This window comes from Pelecanus crispus, chromosome 1, assembly GCF_030463565.1.
Source record: "Pelecanus crispus isolate bPelCri1 chromosome 1, bPelCri1.pri, whole genome shotgun sequence".
In the NCBI taxonomy this organism is placed as follows: Eukaryota; Metazoa; Chordata; class Aves; order Pelecaniformes; family Pelecanidae; genus Pelecanus; species Pelecanus crispus.
The window spans coordinates 192,092,246-192,104,702 of NC_134643.1; the positions used below are offsets into that span (position 1 = coordinate 192,092,246).

At 39.6% G+C, this 12,457-nt stretch overlaps 1 protein-coding gene across 1 annotated transcript in view; it reads left to right on the top strand.

Moving 5' to 3' along the window:
• NAA16 (N-alpha-acetyltransferase 16, NatA auxiliary subunit) overlaps window positions 1–12,457 on the top strand; it is a 73,442-nt gene that overhangs the window by 35,793 nt on the left and 25,192 nt on the right. The window lies entirely within an intron of this gene.

Sequence of the window (12,457 nt, forward strand, 5' to 3'; positions counted from 1 at the left end):
TTTCCATGGTTGACATAATTTTAGTAAATTCTGGTATCATGTATAGTACAAGCTTTGCTACAGTGCCTATTGCTAATGCATACTTTTCAATATAAACTTTTGAAACTGCATTGAAATTTTTGAAATGATGATGATACTTCTGTCTAGACAGTCAGTGTACAGTCAGTGCTGTGAAAGTTTTACCTCTGCTATTTAAAGTATGAAAATCTAGAAGTTAAGATACATATAAACTCATTTGGTGTGTGAAAAGATTTTTAGTTAGTACTTAATTGTTTTTGACGTGATGGGTAAAAAAAGAGGACTACCATGTTTTGGGGCAGAGTTTTCCAGAAAGGTGCATTGTGTTGCTAGTTATCTTCATTGTATCAAATCAGTGCTGCTCAGAACTGCCAGCTTAATCCTAAAACCTAATTAAAATTAAAACCAAGAGCCTCACAGCTTCCAAACAGGCTTGGATTTGTTTGTGCTGCTAACTTCTGCAGAAGCGTTTTCCTCTTCTTCCTTGTCCTTCTTTTACCAAGACAAGGTCTCTTTCTCATTTCGCTTGGTTGGATTTTCAGGTAACTATAGTGTTACAGAAGGATCTTTGAAACCAAGAGACACTTTAATGTTGGTCTCTCAGTTAATTTTAGTTTTCTCTAAAATTGTGGGGGTTAGGGGGCAGAAAATTGTGGCAGACTAATGTGCTACACCTTTCAGGAAAACGTTGTATTTCAGTATCAAACTTGTCTAAGTTGGTGCTTAATACTAGCTTCTCACGTAAAGTACTGGTATACTTTGAAAATGGAAAGAATTGTAGTCATGATCTTGTTATGCCTACTAGAAAATACCTAGCGAATTACTGAATTCTCAGCAAGTTGAGAATGAACAGTCCCCCATTTATTTCTTTGAAAACAGGTGTAATTTGGTGTAGTCAACTGCAGTTGCATTTTGAAGTGGCATAGATATGAGGATTTTATGAAAGAGTTGCTATTTAAGCCTAGAAAGCTCCTTTCTAGAACTCCAGGTGGGTCCAGGATCTTTCATAAACCATGGTTTTGGGAAAAAGGTGAAATAAGCAATATTTATATTAATAGAAGTTTTCTGTTTGTATGTACTTAACTGGGATAAAAAAAATAGTGCTGCAATATTTTATATGTAAGAAACAAAAATGTAAATTACTTAATTCAATACCTGCAAGAATCCAGAAGGAATAGTAGGTAAAAAAAAAAAAATGTAGGCCAAAAGGTAATGTAAAGACTAGCTGATTCTAGAAGAAAAATACTGATATCTCCCCTCTGTTTGGAGGGGGCAAGGAAAAAAAAGGTGGTTGTACAGAAGGCAAATATTTGTCAGATGTGTTCAGGAAAATGTCGTTTGTCACCTGATTGCTATAAGTTGGTACTTCATACTAAATGTTTTAAATAAAAGTGGCTGGCATATTTTGAGTTCAAAAACAGATTCTAGTCTACTAACATGAGTTAACAGTTTTGAGTGCAATGGAGCTTCAGGTACACAGAGCTGTAAAGCTTTAGGACTTGCCCAGATCGAAGTGAAGACTATTAGGGGAAGTTTTAGAAACACTTCAGTACTTACACTGCTTAGAAGGACTTTGAATACCATGATTATAGGTTGGAAGTTATGCTTTGTATTCCAATACAGACATTGTTGTGACAAAGTTCTAAACTAGATTTGCTGTACTTGCTGAAGTTGTGGAAGTAACATCAGAAAATAAGGTGGGAAAAATTCTGATGTTTGGTCTAAGGAGTTAAAGTTAGGCTGTATTTTATGATGGTCAACTGATGATCAACTAGCGGTGTTTTAGTATGTTAGCATTGACTTGATCCTTTAAGCAATTAAGGAGTCTAAAAGGTAAATTGCTCAACAAATGAGTAATCAAATCCACCAAGAATACAGTGGAGTAATTTTTAATTTACAAGTTGGCCAAACATTACACTTCTTTCTTTCAGTTATACTCATTTTTGTTTTGAGAATTATTTGACAAAATCCTTCTGGTACTATTTTTACATATTTTACATATTATACTCTGAGTTGGTTTAGGGAGACTACAAGTGTGTCTGATACTTGACTCAGTTTCATGTGGTATTGTTTGAAGTCTTCTCTGAGACCTCACTGGATACCAATAAGCTGTGTCTAAATAAAGGATCCTGATGACAGAGAAGGTAGTGTTTTTGTTGTTTTAACATTTCTAGGAATAGGAAAAAGCCCATAGAATTATATTTGCATAGCTTATCATAAAGGGTGTATTGTGCTCCTGTACATTCCTGTTTTCAGATAATAATTTTCAGTGTACTCAATTAAATGAAAAAAGTATAGTTCTTGTATGCTAAGCATAACTTTTGACAAAATAAATCTGGCATGACTGTCATCAAATAAAAAGATGGCTGAAGTAGTTACTTTAGTTCTGTTTTCTTGGTTCTGTGGTTTTTTGGGTAGGTGAATTATTTTAGGCAGATGCGTGTTCAGATTTTAAAAACTTTCAGTTTGGTGGTTTGTCTCCCAAATTCTCTGCAATGTGTTTTTAACAGTCAAGGAATGATGTTAAGTTCCAGGTTCAAGCATATGAATTTATGTCAGTGGACATGGAGAACTGTTCAGCTCACCACCGTATGTGGTTTCCTACATAGGATCAGTTGAACAGCTATCAAGGCTCCTTTTGACTGTGCTAGGTAGATCTGATAGATCGGTTTTGATTGTAGAGGGAGCACAGACACCTATATTATTGTTATCTAAGTATAGATGTCTGAACTGGAAGGTGCCTACTCTGTGTCCCATCTGTTTCACTGGGGTGTGTTGGGAACTGTTTATACTTGTTCCCAAAGTGTCCATTACACGAGTACTTCATATCTATGAAACTAATGTTGAAGCAAGCTTTACCAGTTGCTTCTGGAAAGAATTAATGTATGTTGCACCAAAATACCAAAACTGAAATAACTGAAGTGCTAACTGGGTGGGGGGGATGTCACTTGTTCAGCTACCTCGTTGGAATTTGTTTACATACTTGTGCAAATATTAAGTGGAGGAAGGTGTGGAGTACAACTGGTTCTTTATCACTTCACTAAAGAATATGCCTTACTTTGGTTAAGGTGGAAAGATGTTTTTGATCTTCCTTCACACTTAAAGTAGAACTATTGTTTAAGATCAGTTGCGTGAAGTCATAGAAGGGTCCCGTAAGTGGGAAAGACACCATAGTACAATAATGTAAATCTGTTTGTTTCATGAAAAAAAAAAAAATCTTAAGGTTATTGCTGGAAGAGATTTTCTTTGAGCAACCAAAGGCATGAGGATCTGAAATCTGTTCAGTAAAGAAAGATTATGTATAGCTTTGTTGCTTTTTGGCACTCTCAAAGACTTCTTTTGAGGTAAAATCTTCCTTAAGTCCCTAATGAGTTAAAGTATACTTTATATGTTATGCAGTGTATCTTCCCTAAAATTCTGGAGCAGAAAAACCCATATATACATTGGCTTTGTGTTCAGTTTGCAATGTGCAGAGGCTTATATTTGACTGCACAACTGGGTTGAAAAGGAAGCTGTTGAAGACTTGCTACCTGCTTGAAACATGGATGCTTGAGAAGGTAACTGTGGTGAAACGTGGAATAAGCAAGTTAGCTGGATGTTTCATCAGTCTCAGCAATATTATTTGTTAGCTTCTAGGAGTGAGTTGTTAACCCACTGAGATTTGAGATAATTATGTTGCAGAGGTACTTAAGGCAGACTATAAAATAACTCTGGAAGCTGAGGGGGAGAAAGTCTTAAGCTTGCTTTGCTGTAAATTATTGTACATGCTACTGGAACTTGTTGCAGATCCTATGGTCCTTTACTGTTTGCAAAGCAGTGATCTGACTAATGTTTTTCTCCCTCATTTTAGAAGGGAGTTATCTGATAAATTGTTTAATCCTTCAAAATTCTTCAAATGAGGTTGTGATTCTTAAGGTTTTGTGCTGTTATGCTGGTCTGATAAAAAACAGTTCACATGCTACTTGACTTTCTTCTTTGTCAAGCCACCTAGACTGGAGGAAATATAAGTAGTAGAGACTGAAGGGTGAGAAGCTTGAAGAAATGGAGCTAACAAATGTCTTGCTTAGAAACTGTACTGCCATTTAAATGTGATCAAATGTATTGTGCTGTGGATAGAGCTTTTGATTATTAAAATACTGTATAAGTAAATCATGCCAGCTGTTCAGTATCCTGAGTGCACTTCTCTACCATGCTGTAGCATAATATTACTCTGATATTGAAATAAGAAGAAAATGAGGGGCATTGACTTGCAGGAGGAAATGTTGGACAAAGGCCAGCTGAAAAGGAGATGTTTGTTTTATCATTTTCTATCATATTGGCAATTGATTTTTCTACAGGTAATGTGGATGAGTAAGGATGTGTTATGTAAAGAGTTCAAGTTCTTTTTCAAGTTATTGTTATTATGCTCCGTGTTTGCAGATACCAAAGGCATGCAGTAATCACTTCCTAACTTGCTACATTGGTACGCAAGCCAGATTTGATGTCTTTCAAACTGAAGAAAAGATCATTAGAGGGTGATAGAGACTGTCAGACTGAGTCTCACTGTATTTTCCAGAGTCTCTCATTCAGACCAAGTTTGTAATACTATAGAGACTATGTTCAGTGGTACTTCATTGCTGATACTTAGTCATAGATAACTTTTTACCTACAACATCTTAGAGAAATCATTTCACAAACACTGTTGTGATGGCTTTGTTCTTTTTAAAAAACAACATTTAGTAAGAATAATGTTCATCATTGTATGTTTGTTTCAAATGACTCTTGAAGTAACCACTGTATGTTGTGAAGAAATTGGCTATGTCTTCCTTCTGTTTGCTATATGGCAGTGTCTAGGGACTGCTGTAAATATAGCCTGGGCTTCTTAAATGTGAAAACTCTTGGTCATGATGAAGTAGTGTAAAGCGAGTGTGGTTACATAAAAGACAAAGCTCACAAATGTAAAAAGTACTGTATCAGGCTCCACTTGCCTGTTAGGGTTGGAGAAAGGAGAGGGAATGGCTGGTCTGAACAAGAGCTGAGACCTTGTGATACAAGTCTTAAGGAACAGACCTGCATTCTGAGCTCAATATTTATCTTTCTCAGCTGATCTTTTAGTGTCTTGTAAGGACAGTGTGTTTGACTTGGTTTGTCAGTTAGCTGACTTCAGTGTTTCTAAAACAGCTAGCAGACTCTTAGAGAAGCTCTTCTCAGAGGGAACAGTCTGACCTCCTTTTATGACCTGGTGGCCCACCTGGTAGATGATGAAAAGGCTGTGGATGTCATTTACCTGGACTTTAGCAAAGCTTTTGACACAGTCTCCCATAATATTCTCCTTGGGAAGCTGGCAGCTCATGGCTTGGACGGGCGTAGTCTTCGCTGGGTAAAAAACTGGTTGGGTGGCTGAGCCCAGAGAGTAGTGGTAAATGGAGTTAAGTCCCGTTGGCAGCCGGTCACGAGCGGTGTTCCCCAGGGCTCCATTTTGGGGCCAGCCTTGTTTAATATCTTTATCGATGATCTGGATGAGGGGATTGAGTGCACCCTCAGTAAGTTTGCAGATGACACCAAACTGGGCGGGAGTGTCGATCTGCTGGAGGGTAGGATGGCCCTGCAGAGGGACCTGGACAGGCTGGATCGATGGGCCATGGCCAACTGTATGAGGTTTAACAAGGCCAAGTGCTGGGTCCTGCACTTCGGTCACAACAACCCCATGCAATGCTACAGGCTTGGGGAAGAGTGGCTGGAAAGCTGCCTGGCCGAAATGGACCTGGGGGTGCTGTTTGACAGCCAGCTGAACATGAGCCAGCAGTGTGCCCAGGTGGCCAAGAAGGCCAACAGCATCTTGGCTTGTATCAGGAATGCTGTGGCCAGCAGGAGCAGGGAGGTGATTGTTCCCCTGTACTCGGCGCTGGTGAGGCCACACCTGGAATACTGTGTCCAGTTTTGGGCCCCTCAATACAAGAAAGACATTGAGGTGCTGGAGCGTGTCCAGAGAAGGGCAACAAGGCTGGTGAAGGGTCTGGAGAACAAGTCTTATGAGGAGCGGCTGAGGGAACTGGGGTTGTTTAGCCTGGAGAAGAGGAGGCTGAGGGGAGACCTTATCGCTCTCTACAACTCCCTGAAAGGAGGTTGTAGTGAGGTGGGTGTTGGTCTCTTCTCCCAAGTAGCTAGCGATAGGACGAGAGGAAATGGGCTCAAGCTGCGCCAGGGGAGGTTTAGGTTGGAAATTAGGAAAAAATTCTTTATGGAAAGGGTTGGTCAAGCATTGGAACAGGCTGCCCAGAGAGGTGGTGGAGTCTCCATCCCTGGAAGTGTTCAAGAAATGGGTAGATGTGGCACTTTGGGACATGGTTTAGTCTAGTCTACCCTTGATTGGTTTAGAGTGGACTTGGTAGTGTAGGTTAATGGTTGGACTGGATGATCTTAAAGGTCTTTTCCAACCTAGACGATTCTAGGATTCTAAGTACAAAAAGGAGGATCTGAGGAGCTGTGGGCCAGTAAGCTTCATCTCCATCCTTGTGAAGCTGATGGAGCAAATAATCTTGGAAACCATTACACAAAGGACAAAGTGTAGCTGGGAGTAGGTAGGATGGATTTATGAACGGGAAGTCATGCCTGACTAACTTGATATCCTGTGACAAAATGACTACCTCAGTGGACAAGGGGAGAGCAGTTGATACTGTTTACCTTGACTTTAGTAAGGCTTTTGACACTTGTCTCCTGTAAAACAGACAAACTGTTGAAGTACAGCTTAGTAGACAGTAAAGTGGACTGAAAACTGGCTGAACTGCCAGGCTAAGTGTTGTGATCAGCAGCATGAAGTCCCACTAGTGTCCCCAAGCTGTTAACACTGGGGCGAGTAGTATGTAATCTCTTCGTTAATGACTTGGTGGGGCAGTGTACCCCTCAACAACCTTGCAGATGATATAAAACCGGGAGGAGTGGCTGATGGACGAGAGGATTGTGCTGTCATTCAGAGGCCTTGATGGGCTGGAGAAGTGGGCTGAAAGGAAGCTTCACAAAGGGAAATACCAGGTCCTGCACCTTAGGAGGAATAACCCCATGCTCTAGTATAGGCTGGGGACTGACCAACTGGAAAGCAGCTTTGCAGAAAAGGACCTGGGGGTTCTCATAGGCAGCAAACTGAACATGAGCCAGCAATGTACTCTGTGGCAAAGGAGGTCAACAGCATCTTGGCTGCATTAGTAAAAGCACTACCATGAGGTCAAGAGAGGTGATCCTTATCCTCTCCTCAGCTCTGGTGAGACACATCTGGAGTGCAGGGTCTAATTCTGGGCTCCCCTGTACAGGAGGAGCTGGACATACTGGAAAGAGTCCAGAGAAAGGCTGTGAAGCTGATGAAGGGACTGGAGAGTCTGGCATACAAGGAGAGGCTGAGAGCTAGGATTGTTTAACCTGAAGAAGAGAAGGCTCAGGTGGGATCTTACGTGTATAGATATCTGAAGGCAAGAGTGAAAAAAAGACAGCCAGATGCTTCTCACTGGTGCCCAGTGAACAGACAAGGTATTATGTGCACAATTTAAAATACAAGAGAGTATTTGAGCAAAAGAAAAGACACTTTTGTCATGGGGGCTGGCAAATGTGGGAATAGGTTGTTCAGAGAGGTAGTGAAGTTGTCTTCCTTGGAGATAGTCAAAATGTAACTGGACATGGCCAGGAGTAACCTGGTTCAGCTGACCCTGTAAAGGGGGTTGGACTAGGCACGCTGGAGAGGTCTCTTCCAACCTTAATGATTCTTTGATAGTATCTTCTTACTGGGTTTCACCTTCAAGTCTAGGATCAGCTTGTAGCTATTGACTTGCTAGTCTGCAAGTGGTACTTCAGTACTCGGACAAGTGTTTTATGCAGGTCTGGCAACACTAAGATCCTATAGCAAACAGTGCGGAAAGGCACAGTAAAGACAAACATGACTATATAAATGAGTGCCCATATACAGAAGCATTGAGATCGCTAATTTGGTTACTGTGATTTGGAATCTTTAGTTGTGTTTTTTATATCCATTTGCCATCATAGCCCTCCTAATCAATTCCTAGAATTTCTTGCTTCTCCCTTCTCAGACCATTCACAAAGGGAAAAACAGGCACTTGTCACAGACTCTGCCTTTTAGAAATGGATTAACTTCAAGACACAGGTGAATAACTGCAGACTTGCTTTAGTATTAGGTTAAATGTGAGAACGTGCACAGTTTACCACATGTCAAGTAATGCATCTATAACTGCTGCTTCAGGGTAGACACTTGCCAAAAGAGCAGGTTGTTTAATTCAAGAGGGAAATGGGGTTAGGCTGAGGATGCTATCTATAGATATGAAGGGATCTAATCATTGTTTAAGTACAGTCCTCCATACATCATTCTTGATTTTGGAGCTCACAAAGTGGCACATAGAGCATCCCTCTTTATTTCTGCAATGTTCCACAGTGCAAATTCTAACAGATAATGTAGTCATGCATTTGGTGTTTTGTCAGTGATCATCTGCTTGTAATCTCAAGTAAAGTGAAAGAGCTATGTAAAGAATGCTTCCAACTTCTTAGAAATCAGCTGTCACTTGGCCGACATGTTGATGTAGATGTTCACTGAAGTTGAGTTTGCCCTTATCTAGTTGGTGAAGGAAAAGCGGAGGAAGAGGTACTGGTAAAATTCTAGTAAAGTCATAATTGCGTCCAGATTATTTCTCAGGTTGGGTAGCTCACGTTCACCTTGGGTGGTTGCCTGCTGATGGAGACAGTTTGTTCCAGCAAACTTGCTGATGTTTGTAATGTTACACATCGAGGACTATTGGTGTGACACTGGTGGGGTCGGAGGGTGCTGTGCTCTCCTGCTCTTGACTTCCTGTGTTAATGCACAACTGCTGGGACATGCTCCGTGGAGCTGTTGTCTCTAATGTTTGACAGATATCCTATGCTAGGCTTTAAATGAGGTGCTGTATTTTGGAGATCAGTACTTTTTAATTACTTTTACTTGTACTCATTATCCCAAGTACCTATTGCCTTCCCATATGCTACAGTGACAACTGCAATGGCATATGTTTAAAGAGAAAATGGCCTTTTACCCTAAAACAGTCTGCTCTGAGAGGTGATAACTCAAGTCCCATGATCTGTTGTCTTCATCTTGGAGTTTTAATTTCTATAAATTCTGTGCCAGAAAAGTTTGTGATCTTTGTGTACTGTGGTGAAGGTGAGAATAACAGGCACAGAATTTGTAGGACTCCCAGCAAATGATGCCACTCGGGGAACCGATTCATGAGTGTGTGTCTGTGTCATGCAATTCAAAATGGATTATCTAAGAGCCCTGACTCATGGACATACTGGTTCACGTTCGTAATTGTCCATTCCACCCTTCTCCTTCAGTTGCCACTTTTGCTGAAGGAACAGTGCAGGTGCTTGAGTACCAGTTTCTGAATCTGTACAGCTTTAAATTTGTACTTGGTTTTGGTTTTCTTAATATTATTGTTAAAAATGTTGTTCTATTTAGCTAAAAGTGCAGCTGTTCAATAAACCATTTCTGCAGTGGCAATCTCTAAAAGATGGTTGGATTGAACATGGAGGGGGGGGGACGACCACTAGCTGTCCTTATTTGAAAAATCCACCCGCATGATTTAGAAAAAATTTACATGCTACGAGAGAGGTGCTTGTGTGTAGTGGGGCCAATGTTGATAGTGTGTTTTGAAGAACTGTAGTTATTTCTGGAAAAAGTAGTTTCTTAACATTACTTAAAACATGTACTTCTTGTACTGTCTTTGGAGACTGACTGACTTGATTTTCTTGATCTTGCCATAAAATACTACACTTCTGCATCATCAATTCATAACCATTCTGTGGAGGCAACTTGCATTTTAAAGTGAATCTGTTTTTGTCACTTTTAACCATGGACTAAGTAGTAAGAATTGTAGGTGACTAAAATGAGTTAATTCTAAGTAAGTGGGATATATGGAAGGATAGCAGGGGCAGCTTTAATAAAGGTAGCTTCATCCTACATAAGGAAACTTGTGGGGTTTTTTGGGGGTTTATTGCTAACAACAGACCCTGCTTTCCTCTAGAACTTTGCAATGTTATCTAAACAAAACATGGCTTTAAAAAATACAAATATAGTGGCATTTTTTACTTATGGTTGATACTTCTAAAATAGTATGAAAAATTTCATTTTCATGATTTATGGAGCCTTTTGGAATAACCAAGCTATGTGAATGCAAGGTTTTGAAATGTGACTGTGTATGTGTTTTATTTACATGCTAAGAAACTTTGAGCATTTACAAGGAAAACATCTCAACACAATGCAGTCTGTGTGTCCATGAAATACTTTATAGGCATCTTAATCCTTTTCTCTGGTATAGAAGACTTACTGTCTAGCTACTGGGCTCTGCCTCTTTTATGCTAAAAGTGGTTTCATAGTTTTTATTCTTTGCTTAGTGCTTTAGTTTCTGAAGCTTGTTATTAAAAAATGGGTATCAGCAAAGTAGCCATTCTCCTTGAGTTTTCTATAACGCTAAATGTTTAATTTCAAAAGGCTGCTGTATAACACAGAGGCTTAAATTTTTTATCAGGCTTCTTTTAGTTTCTAAATAGCAAGTATACTTGGCTATTTAAAGTACATTTATCAGGTTGATATCTTTGTACTTGAATAAAATTCACACAGTTGGCACAATAAATATTCTGTTGGGAAGAAGCTGTAGTCTTTTTGGAATATTCAAGAAGCAAAAACTTGTGTTTAGGAGTGTTGCTGCATTATTGAGTTTTGTTCATGCAAAATTACTGTTCAGGGTGAACGTAGCTGTGGCTCTTGGCAGAAACATTCTGCCAGAAGCTAATAACCTGAAGTATAAGCAATTGCATGGGATACAGTAATATTCACATTCTGTAAGCTGCTGTCCAGATGTATTAAAAATAACTGTGAACAGCCGGATTTGTTATTGTTCCTCACAAGAGAGGGATCTTGAAATGCTACCCCCACTTCCCGTTAAAAAGTTCTCTTTGTACTTGAGTAATATTCAGAAATACTCTTTGGTTCCCCATATGTGCTGGTCTCTATATCCAAGAGATAAAAAGCCAAAGAGTGAAGATCTTCAATTAGTCAACATCAAGGTTTGCGTCGATTGTGTTGCAGGTGCGTTGGTTGATTCCGTTGAAGCTCGGCATTAGTGCGCATGTGCCCTTTTTCTGAGTAACTAAAAACATGGAGACTGTGAGGAAATACTGGATGAGAGAAAATGTCTGGCTGGAAGAAACATCAGAAACAACAGTCTCAAAAAAAGGTGTAAGACTGTCTACACAGGAAGGTAGGCTGTCTCCAGTGAAGATATTTCTTTAACCCTTTCAAGAAAGAAGGCATTTTCCCTCCTTGATGTGGAAAGCTAAAGGAATTTAAAGCAAGGTGCAACTGTTTTTGTAGTCAGATGTCCTCTGTCAACTATTGGTGGATTATGTAAGGAAGTAAAAAACATTAGTTCCACTAGGTGTATCCCTGCATTTTAAGAAGAAATAACTCTGCGAGATCAACCAAGGACAGCCTTTTGTTCATACTGACTCCATCAGTTCAAGTTTTAGAAAGTAGTAGTGTCTCTGAGTTAAAATTCCAGGAGGGGAAATCTGGTAAATGGACTTGCTCAGGATCTGTTTAACAACTGGTACATTCTTAGCAAAAGATGGCATTTCTGCTGTATAACTGTATCTTAAGGAGGAATAAGAAAATTTTAAAATAAGTGGAGAAAGGAGAAGGATGAGAAACTTCATTGTAGGTACTGGCAGGATAAGTTGCTTCCACTCTGTAATGAGAATGGGTAGTGTAAAACAACGTTGATGGCTGGTAATTTGGGTCCCTGAGGTAACATTTAAGCCAAGAGCTGACAGGTATAGCAGCTCCCTTACAAACTACTTTATCAAGAGAGCTTTTTTTAGTCTGAGTGGTCTGCTTTGGGAACAACAGCTCCAAATACTCATCTGAAGACCCTCAAGAAATGCTGTCAACATCTCTGCTCATAGTTGCTCCTACTGATGCTCTGCTCATATGAAATTACTTGTTTTCTTCTGTGCGGTCCCTGAACTTGTCCAAAAGCTTTCAAAAAACCACTTGGTCATGAAATTAGTAGTGTGATGACCACAGTGACATCCTAAAGCATTGGTTTGCTCTAAATTTGTTTTCTTATGAGTGTCTTAAAGTTTTAAGTACAAACTTGCAGTGCTGTTGTTAAGTTATTCCATTGTGTAAACAGTTTTATGACTGGATCATTAGGAGTAACAGTAAAACTAGAAAGTCAAGTGCTCTAAAATGAAGAATAATATTTTTCTGAGTGTATTTACATACTGTGGTATAATGCAAATTTTTTGTTTGCCAGTTTTGTCATATGCTGTGGCTTAGGTCACATCTCACAAGTTATTAGTCTTGACACAGTACGATAAAGAGGGGAAGTGTTATCCATACTTGACACATTTAAAACAGGCAGTAAGATGT